Below are 9,304 nucleotides of genomic sequence, written 5' to 3'. Positions count from 1 at the left end.
CTAAAGTGATTGATGAACCTGCGATCATTGCAGAGGTAAAGCATGCCTGAAGAGAGAAAGGGTTGTATAAAGGGGGGTGGGAAGAGTTATGGATTTTACTGAACTTATTTCTTGGACATAGACATCCTTCTATGAAAGCTTTGGTCTCAAAACCAGTGTCTCCCCAACTCAATAAAAGCTATTGAGATGTTTTTTTGAAAAAGAACTATTACTACTACTACACCCCACTTGCCCATCTGACTGGGTTGCCCCGGCCACTCTGGGGAGCTTCTAATAGAATATAAAAACATAATGAAACATCAAACATTAAAAAATTCCTAGTATAGGACTGCCTTCAAATGTCTTTGGAAAGTAGTGTAGCTGGTGGAGATGCTCCTTCAGGTATACAGGGCTGAGACCATTTAGGGCTTTAAAGGTCAACACCAACACTTTGAACTGTGCTCGGAATCATACTGTGAGCCAATATAGATATTTTAGGACCGGTGTTATATGGTTCTGGTGGCTGCTTCCAGTCGCCACTCTGGTAGCCACAGAGTAGTTTTCTGGTAGTCTCCAAATCAGCTTCAAAGGTAGCCCCACGTAGAGCGCATTACAGTAATGCATTACAGTAAAAGTGGGAGATATCCAAAGCATGCATTACAGTAAAAGTGGGAGATATCCAAAGCATGTACCACTCTGATAAGACAGTGTGCAAGCAGGTAGGGTCTCCATCAACACACCAGATGGAGCTGGTAGACGGCTGCCCTGGACACAGACAACCACAGAATTAAAGGCAGGTTCTCCCACTAATGTGTAACTGTATGGGAAGACAGGCCACAAAGGCACACATAGAGCTTTAAATGTTCACACGCAAGAGGCTAGGGCAGTTTAGGAAACAGGAAAGGGGTCCAACATGCCAATTTCAAGCATTATCAATAAATTACCGTATTTTTCGCTCCATAGGGCGCACCGGACCATAGGGCGCACCTAGTTTTGGGAGGCGGAAAACAAGAAAAACTTATTCTGAACCCCAGAAGCCAGAACAGCAAGAGGGATCTGGCTTCTGGGATACTGTGTGGCTGTTCTGGCTTCTGGGGTAACCCCGCCAAGCCTCTTCAGGGCAGCGGGATGAAGGCTCCCCCTGCCCAAAGAGGCTGTGCAGGGCTAAAGCAGAAGCCAGGACAGACGCGTCGCTGAAGGGGCGCTGCGCCTTCTCTCTCTGCGCAGAGAGGGAGAGGGTGCAGCGCCCCTTCAGCGAAGCTGGAGAAGGAACAGAAGGAGACCCTTCGGTTCCTCCTCCGGCTTCGCTGGAAAGGTGCGTCGCTGCGAAGCGGGAGGAGGAACAGGAGGAGACCCTTCTGTTCCTCCTCCGGCTTCGCTTGATAGGCGCGTTGCTCAAGGGGCGCTGCGCCTTCTCTCTCTCTCTGTGCAGCGCCTCTCCTTCACAGGAGGGGCGCTGCGCAGAGAGGGAGAAGGCGCAGCGCCCTTCAGCGAAGCTGGAGAAGGAACAGAAGGAGTCCCTTCTGTTCCTCCTCCAGCTTCCAGGTCAGGCGCCTCGCGGCGAAGCCGAGGATCCTGCATTTGCTCCATAGGACGCACACACATTTCCCCTCCATTTTTGGAGGGGAAAAAGTGCGTCCTATAGAGCGAAAAATACGGTAACACAAGGCTGAGCTGAACACAACTACGCGTTTGCCACAGAGTAAACAGGGTGGGCAAAGATTTTGGGTCTAGAACAGCCTGCACTAACCTGGGGCCTTTCAGACATTTTGGACTACAACTCCTATCAACTCCAGCTAGCCTAAAACACATGGAGGTTACTGAAGGCTACTCTAGAGAAGCCTCTGCAGTGGCTTAGAAGGTCCTCTTATGTTAACTTGCAAGCGTTAATATGAAATATTTTAGGAAGTATTAGATGCTGTGCCCCCAACCTCTGCCAGTCAATACATTTCCCCCCCCCCTCTTCCCCGTTTTGAGTAATGAGAGATGTTGCACTTTCATGCTGTGATAGGCATTGTTAATGAAAGGCGGAAAAACAAGCACCAAGTAATGAAGATTATTTCCAAAGACAGCAGGTAGGGGAGCTAGGAAGAACTGACACAGTTACCCTGTTAAAATAGTGCACAATAGAGAACTGTTAGTGTTAGCATTCTGCACTGCTATGCTTTAGGGATGTCACAGCTATTAACAGTTTAAACTTTCACTTTGTTTTGTTAATTAATGCCTAGAACTTTCAAGTCCCCATTAAACACTACTTCTAGAAGCCTGTTTTCCTAACTCACATTTATTATATACCCCGCTCCCGTTTCTCCTCTCAGCAACTGTAAATATCTGATACATTTGTTAACATTTATTTTAAATTTTCCCTTGCCCCGATTACAAACCAGAAACAGGAACCTCTTTGTTGTAGAAGTCGTCTTTTGTTGTGTTTATGCAAGCAACTTAGAGGTTTTCTCTCCCTGTTGTTTAATATAGTAACAAAAATAAACAATAAATAACTTTCCAAATTCAGCAAAAGCCAATCCAAATTAAGGAGGTCTTTTCCAAATTGTGGCAAGATTTCAACTCTCTTAGGGAAGCAAATCTGAATTAAAAAATGTATTGAACAAAACCCACACAGATTTTCCCCTTGCACTGGCAGACCCCAACACCCTTCTCCCTGCCACACAGATCTCTAGTAGCAGGGGGGAAAGGAATGTGTCTGGTTGCATTGCCTCTCCAGACACTCCTCCTAATGCTGAACTCACCCTGGCCGTATCAACTGCTTTGTAGGCGAAACAGCCCCACAGAAAGGCAAGAGGGCTTATATGCTTCCTATGCAATACCCCTGACATATTACAGACCTGTGGGGGCACATTAAAGAGGTAATACTATAGACCAGCTGGAGCATGATCACATATGACCTAAAGTAGCCTTTCCCAATCTTGGACTACAACTCTCATCAGCCTCAGCCAGTATGGAATGTTGGGAATTGTAGTCCAACGGTAACTGAGGTTGGGAAAAGCTGACCTGAAATATCACAGGAAGCCATTGCCCCCAACCCTCCATAAGAAGCTGCAGCACTTTGTTATCTTTCTGGTTGTATGCTTGAACCCATATTTTAAGGTGGATTCAAAAAAAACCAGACAGGATCCAGTTTATTTGAATCCAAATATGTGAAATTCATAATTTCAAAAATAATAATAATGAAATATCTAATATTAGAGGGAAGGCTCAATGAGCACATTTAATTTGTAGCTGGTTGCAATGAGACACTAGATTAGTTCAGAGGAAGCTCTAACTGTAGGTAGCTAATTAATGAAAAACTTCTGCAGGGAAGCTGAAGAATCTTTAATAGAAAAATTCAATAAGATATTGGAGGGGTGTTCAACAAGGATAGGGAATCCTGCCACCTCAGGGAGTTGTTATTAAGAGACCCCAACAATTAGAATCCTGTGTTATTTCTGGAATTAATTGTAAAACAAAAGGCTTTTCTTTAAAAGGAGTGCTAAAGGGACATTTATTATTGACAATGACAATCTCAGCCATTTGTATGGAAGGTACGAGAATTGTCACCTCCTCAGAACAGAGGAAGGGGCTGGATTCAGTCTTGTAGCATGCCTTCTCCTGCCCAACCACCCCAAGAAAGCTATTTTGCACTGTTCATATGGTTCTGATTTCAGAAATTAAGTTCAGAAATTACATGTGTGGTTCCTGATACTACAGGGAATGAATGCACAGAAATCTTCTGTGAGCATTAAACTAATGCTGGATTGGAGTGGTTATGGATAGCAAATTTGAAACCTTGCAAAGTTACTATGACAAGTGTCTCCCAAAGCATCTAAAACAGATTGAATATGTTGCATGTCTTCTTAAAGGGCTGCACTGAACTTCCATCATAATGAGGTCTGAAAACCTACTATTCTTTGATGTAAAGTGAAATGCTACTTCATGAATAAAAAGGTCTCCCATCTGCCTTCCAAAGAGACATATCCTTTGACCCAGTGCTCCAGACTAAAGCGTTGAAATCTCTGCACAAGAATGCCCTCTGAGCAGACAAAACAGACACTTGAGATGTTAGAAAAATGGTATAACCCCCAATCTCAGACGCTCCTGCAACCTAGCAGAGATAGCACGGCCATGTACCAAAGTGAAAAGAAACTGAAGAAATGAAAGCCAGACCCACCAGTCCCTTAATCTGAAAACTAAATGCAGCTACCATCACAAAAAGTATTTTGTCAGGTTAGTAATTCAAAATGAGCTGCTGCTGACCCACAATAATACTTGAAAAGCTACCAAATGATGATCCAATGCCATTATGGGAAATGAGCATCTCTCATGTAAAGCCTCTCTTTTGGAAGACCATAAAACCCTTTTACAAACAAGGATAAATATATTGATTTCGTTGCTAGATCTGCCACTGCTACAGTCTGTCGACTGGCGGAGAACTTGTTGCCTGCAGACATTTTACAGAAAGCTCTGTATCACTAGCCAGCCAGCTGAGCTTGCTAACACTACCACATGCTTAATCAAACAGTAATTACTTAGAAAAGCAAGTGGCAGCAAGCACTGGGGGCTGAATTGAGATACAGTATTCCAATTAAAGAGGGAATTAATTGGCAGGCAATGAATTGCAATGAATTATCAATCTTTTAAAAATTGAATATACTTCTCTAAATATAAATATGCACGTACTATGTTACCGTGACCTCTATTCTCAAAATCCTATTCATTTATTTTTAAAGGGCTGCGTTGGAGCATTCATTTGGGGTGGGGGGACTGCAAGCTATATGGTTGTATTACAGAAATGCACACCGTCTCAAAAAGTTTAAGGGTAATGGTTTGCCTGTATTAGCCCCAAGGCCCATTTGCAAGAGTTCTTGAATAGAAAAATCATGTGGCATATTACTGCACTTTCTATCAATCAAATGCTATTTTAAAATGTACCTTCACCACCAAGGTTGCTACATGACAGCCGATAATCAATTAGTAAGCTCTCCGGAATAGAAGACAAGGCACCTCAGTGTTTGCAGAGCTCTGCCTATTTACAAATGGCTTCTATTTTCTACTCCCTTGCTTCACATACACTACTTGCGGAGTTGAATCTGCCACCACTAATTGTGGCTTTGATTATCACTTTCAACATGGCAGACTTCAAAGTGATAATCATGAGCACGATTAGTGAAGGAAGAATGCAAAAGAAACTGAAAGTTAAGCATTCTGGAAAAGAAGGACTAAAATAAAGTTAAATAAATTGCGCTAAACGTTAAATGTGAACAGTCAAAACAGACCATAAATTAATTGTACATTTCCATTGACTTTAAGTCTGCAGATTGTCTCCCATCTAATTAATCTGGAATTTCTTTTCATAACAATGCCACCATATACACAAAACAAGACTCCACAGCTAACATGGGTTCTGTGGCAATAGGGTACAATTCAAACAGATGATGCTCTAGTTATCTCTGCTTTTAAAGCCAGTTTGGAGTTATTTTGTCTAGTAAATACTGCTAAAAGTTTCTCTATATCTAAAACTGAACCAGTTTACAGTTACAGTGCCAAATACTAACCAGTGATATCAGCTTCCACTAGAAATAAACATACAGATAAATAGCCACTTTTGTCTTAACAACTTTCTCTTCTTTCACTTTTCAAGGATGCAAATCTCTATCCCCCCCCTTTTAAAAAACTAATTCAATCAACAAGTTGTGTTCAAATAACTTCAAAAGAGAAAACCTCACCCACCTCTAGGGAGATGTAGTTTAAAGCCACCCAAAAAAAGTCTGCAGACCCCAGATATACTAACTTTTCCAGCAATGCAATTACAAATCTGATGTGCTTAAACATCAGGGCTACTTGAAATTCATCAAATTAAACCAGTAATGATAAGCAGAAAAAGTGCAGCCAGCATTTGAGGCAAGGTGTAACACCAGACACAAAAAAGGACTAAATTGGGATTTTAACATATTCTTTGCACTCTGTGGTTATAGCTTAAGCTTTAGACAGCTGAAATAAGTGTGACAAGAAAGACTGCCCTTTCCTGTAGAACTCCACCTTTCACATAAATGAAACTTTCTAGAAACTTTGAAAATGTAAAAATGCACTTTAATTTCTACACAGATTACAAGGAAAACAGTTTCATGTAATAGTTATTTTTCTTCTCCAAATTTATGTGCATGAACATGTTTAAAATCAAGAACTATATAATTAATTAAGCATAGTTTTACAGCTCTTGTAAGAATTTCAAGTAGCAAGGACCGCAGTGTACTAAGAAGTATGGCATTGGAGCCCCATGCCAAGTTATTTAGGCATGTCTTGGATTTGCTTCTGAGGTTCCTTAATTACCCTTGGAAAAGATGGGTGGGAGAAGAAATCAAATGTTTGAAATAGAAAACATTAATGTTGTTGTAAACAAAAAGAATGGTTATGTCCTTTAGTCCAAGGAAGAGTGTACTAATAGGACACAGCATATCAAGCAACCAGCAAATAAAGTAAGAAAGCCTCCATATTTTCCCTAGAAAACACCTCCCTATAATAAAAACTGCAATTTCATTGGGGTAGGTTGAAAAAACCATGAAAAATGGATGAGGATTTGTTGGGCTGTGCTAACCATAGCTCCCTATGAATTATATCTTGGTTGCACAACACGTGTTGTACATGCAGTAAATTCCAGATTAAATCCCTTGTATTGGCTGGGAAAGATCCTATCTGAAACCATGGAAAGTTGCCGTCAGTCACTGTAGATCATTGGTCCAGAACTGGTGGATAAGGGCCCACTACCAGGCTGAAGCCTTATCTAAAGTGGGTTGTAACAGCAGTACAACTGCAACACAAATACATGATTTTCAAACTAGAAAAGCATTCCCGAAATGGATGTTTGGATTAAAGGTGGGTCCCACTGATAGAGACAATACTGAGCTAGATAGATCAGCAGACTGACTCAATGTATAAGGCAGCTTCAATGGTTGTATGTTGACAATGTGGCACTGGAACCTATTAAGAGAGTCAATTCTATTAAAAAGTTAGGACTGATTGGTAGATGCCGAGGAACAATTTAATTCTAGTGGGGAATACTCACTGAGCTTCAGAGTCGGAGTGCAGCTCAGATAACTGGGCCTCATGTGGTCATAAGACACTTGAAATAAAATTTGCCAGAGTAAATGCAAGTCGTCATATAATGATTCTGTCAGCTGGTCAGCAAAGAAAGAATGCTATCCTATCAGTAAGAATGGTGCCAAGAATTCAGGATATTTGACAGCTATCTTAAGCAACACTGCAATTTTTCCAGATTTCTCTTCAACAAATTTTTGTGAGTGTATGAAAAACAAACAAACCAGTTCCTATATTGTTAAGGTCAAAGAAGAAAAGTTTCCTCCTGTCAATGACATTAACCTTCAGTTTAAACAGAAAGCTTTGGTCACATGGCAGTTATAATCCTTCCAATGCCTGCGTCCAAGATACAGCTGTCCTTCAACTATGCTTTGAACTGGAACTAGCTGTAAGAATATATTTGGATGGAGACGAGAGAGTGAAACTAGTCTTCAGCAGCTAAATGGGGCAAACCACAAGTCTTGGAGCACAGAATACAGTGGTACCTCGGGTTACATATGCTTCAGGTTACAGATGCTTCAGGTTACAGACTCCACTAACCCAGAAATAGTACCTCGGGTTAAGAACTTTGCTTCAGGATGAGAACGGAAATCATGCTCCGGTGGCGCAATGGCAGCTGGAGGCCCCATTAGCTAAAGTGGTGCTTCAGGTTAAGAACAGTTTCAGGTTAAGAACGGACCTCCGGAACAAATTAAGTACTTAACCCGAGGTACCACTGTAAGCTGCAGATAAGGCCTGAGCCTGTCCTGTGGGGAAGGCACTCTGGGGAATCTCTGTACAGAAGAATTGGCTGCCTCTAGGATGCTTGTACAATGCTGGAACATTGTTCCCACAAATGGAGTTTTCAGCGTAGTTAGGAAGCACTGAACAATTCATTTGAGAGGATATTTTAGTAATTGCGCAAAATCGCTTGCTTGTGCCAGAAGCCTACTGATATGTGTTTAGGATTGAGGTTTTCATGAGCCAGCAAAGACAAGGTTATGTTTAGATTAGGGAAGGTATCTCCAATAACAAAAATGCAAATACAGCAGCCTGAAATATGTTTAGCCCCTGCCTTTTAAACATGGATTTTTCCTCCAGCCTACTTCATCTGCTGAATATGAATCACGAACCCAGTCCTTTTCATACATCTCACGACGGAGGACAAGCAAGAGTTAAACCACATTTCATCCAAAGTATGTTATAGGACATGTTATGTCTATAAAAGATTACAAGGGATGCCTTTCAGCTTGGTTCTTTTTAATTTATTCCAAACTCATAATGGCAGCTCATTATAAAACTAAGACCTTTGATTTATCCAAGACATTCCTAGCAAAGAGTCATGTCCAACGAAGTCACTCTGTTCGCCCAAGGACTTCTGCCTGCAATCTCCCCCTCCTTTTCCACCCCTGCAATCTAAAACCCCAAACAGATCGGGGGGTGGGGGATGCTGTGGAAGGAGAAGTTCCATTGAAGCAGAAGTCCTTGCATGAACGAAAAGATGTCGCTGGGTAGTATTTTTAAAGAGTAAGCCAATACTTCTTGTCCCAACAACTCAGACCTGTAGTTTCTCATCAGGCTACTTGCCCAGGTTAACTATTCTTCCTGGTGAGTAGTTTGGCAGACCCCATCTCTCTTTCTCAGGGACATATACACAGGAGGGTTACTAACATTTTGGGAGCTTATTTGCAAAATATATATATATCAAAAAATCATTATGGATATTTCTATGCTATCACTCAGTAAGATCCCCAGGGAGAGTTGCATAATCACGACACATTCCCTATGTCGAAACCTAATCTAAGCTATCAGTGCCATTTACTGGGAAACCTAACATAAGATGCCCATCCTTTGTGGTTCCAGATGGTTACTGATTCATTTCTAGACTCAAATCAAAGTGCTAACTATTACTTTTAAAGGCTTAAATCATTTGTGGTCAGGACACTTGATGGATTAGTAGAGGAGGTTTCTTTATTAGAGGCACATTTGTGGGGTAAATCTTAAAGAGACTGCTCTGGAGCTGCACCAAGTTGTGAAACCCTCTGGTGCTCAGTCCCTGCTCCTGCCAACCTAGCAGTTCGAACGCACGTCAAAATGCAACTCCGGCGGGAAGGTAAACGGCGTTTCCGTGCACTGCTCTGGTTCACCAGAAGCGGCTTAGTCATGCTGGCCACATGTATGCCGGCTCCCTTGGCCAATAAAGCGAGATGAGCGCCGCAACCCCAGAGTCGGCCACGACTGGACCTAATGGTCAGGG

General features: G+C 41.9%; 1 protein-coding gene across 2 annotated transcripts in view; it reads right to left on the bottom strand.

Moving 5' to 3' along the window:
* Nucleotides 1-9,304, bottom strand: part of NDUFS4 (NADH:ubiquinone oxidoreductase subunit S4) — a 52,473-nt gene that overhangs the window by 19,080 nt on the left and 24,089 nt on the right. The gene's annotated exons all lie outside the window — the stretch shown is intronic.

Source organism: Podarcis vaucheri, assembly GCF_965113315.1.
Source record: "Podarcis vaucheri genome assembly, chromosome: 11".
NCBI classification, from domain to species: Eukaryota; Metazoa; Chordata; class Lepidosauria; order Squamata; family Lacertidae; genus Podarcis; species Podarcis vaucheri.
Note: the sequence above shows the minus strand (reverse complement) of the source record. Positions and strands in the feature narration are given on the sequence as shown.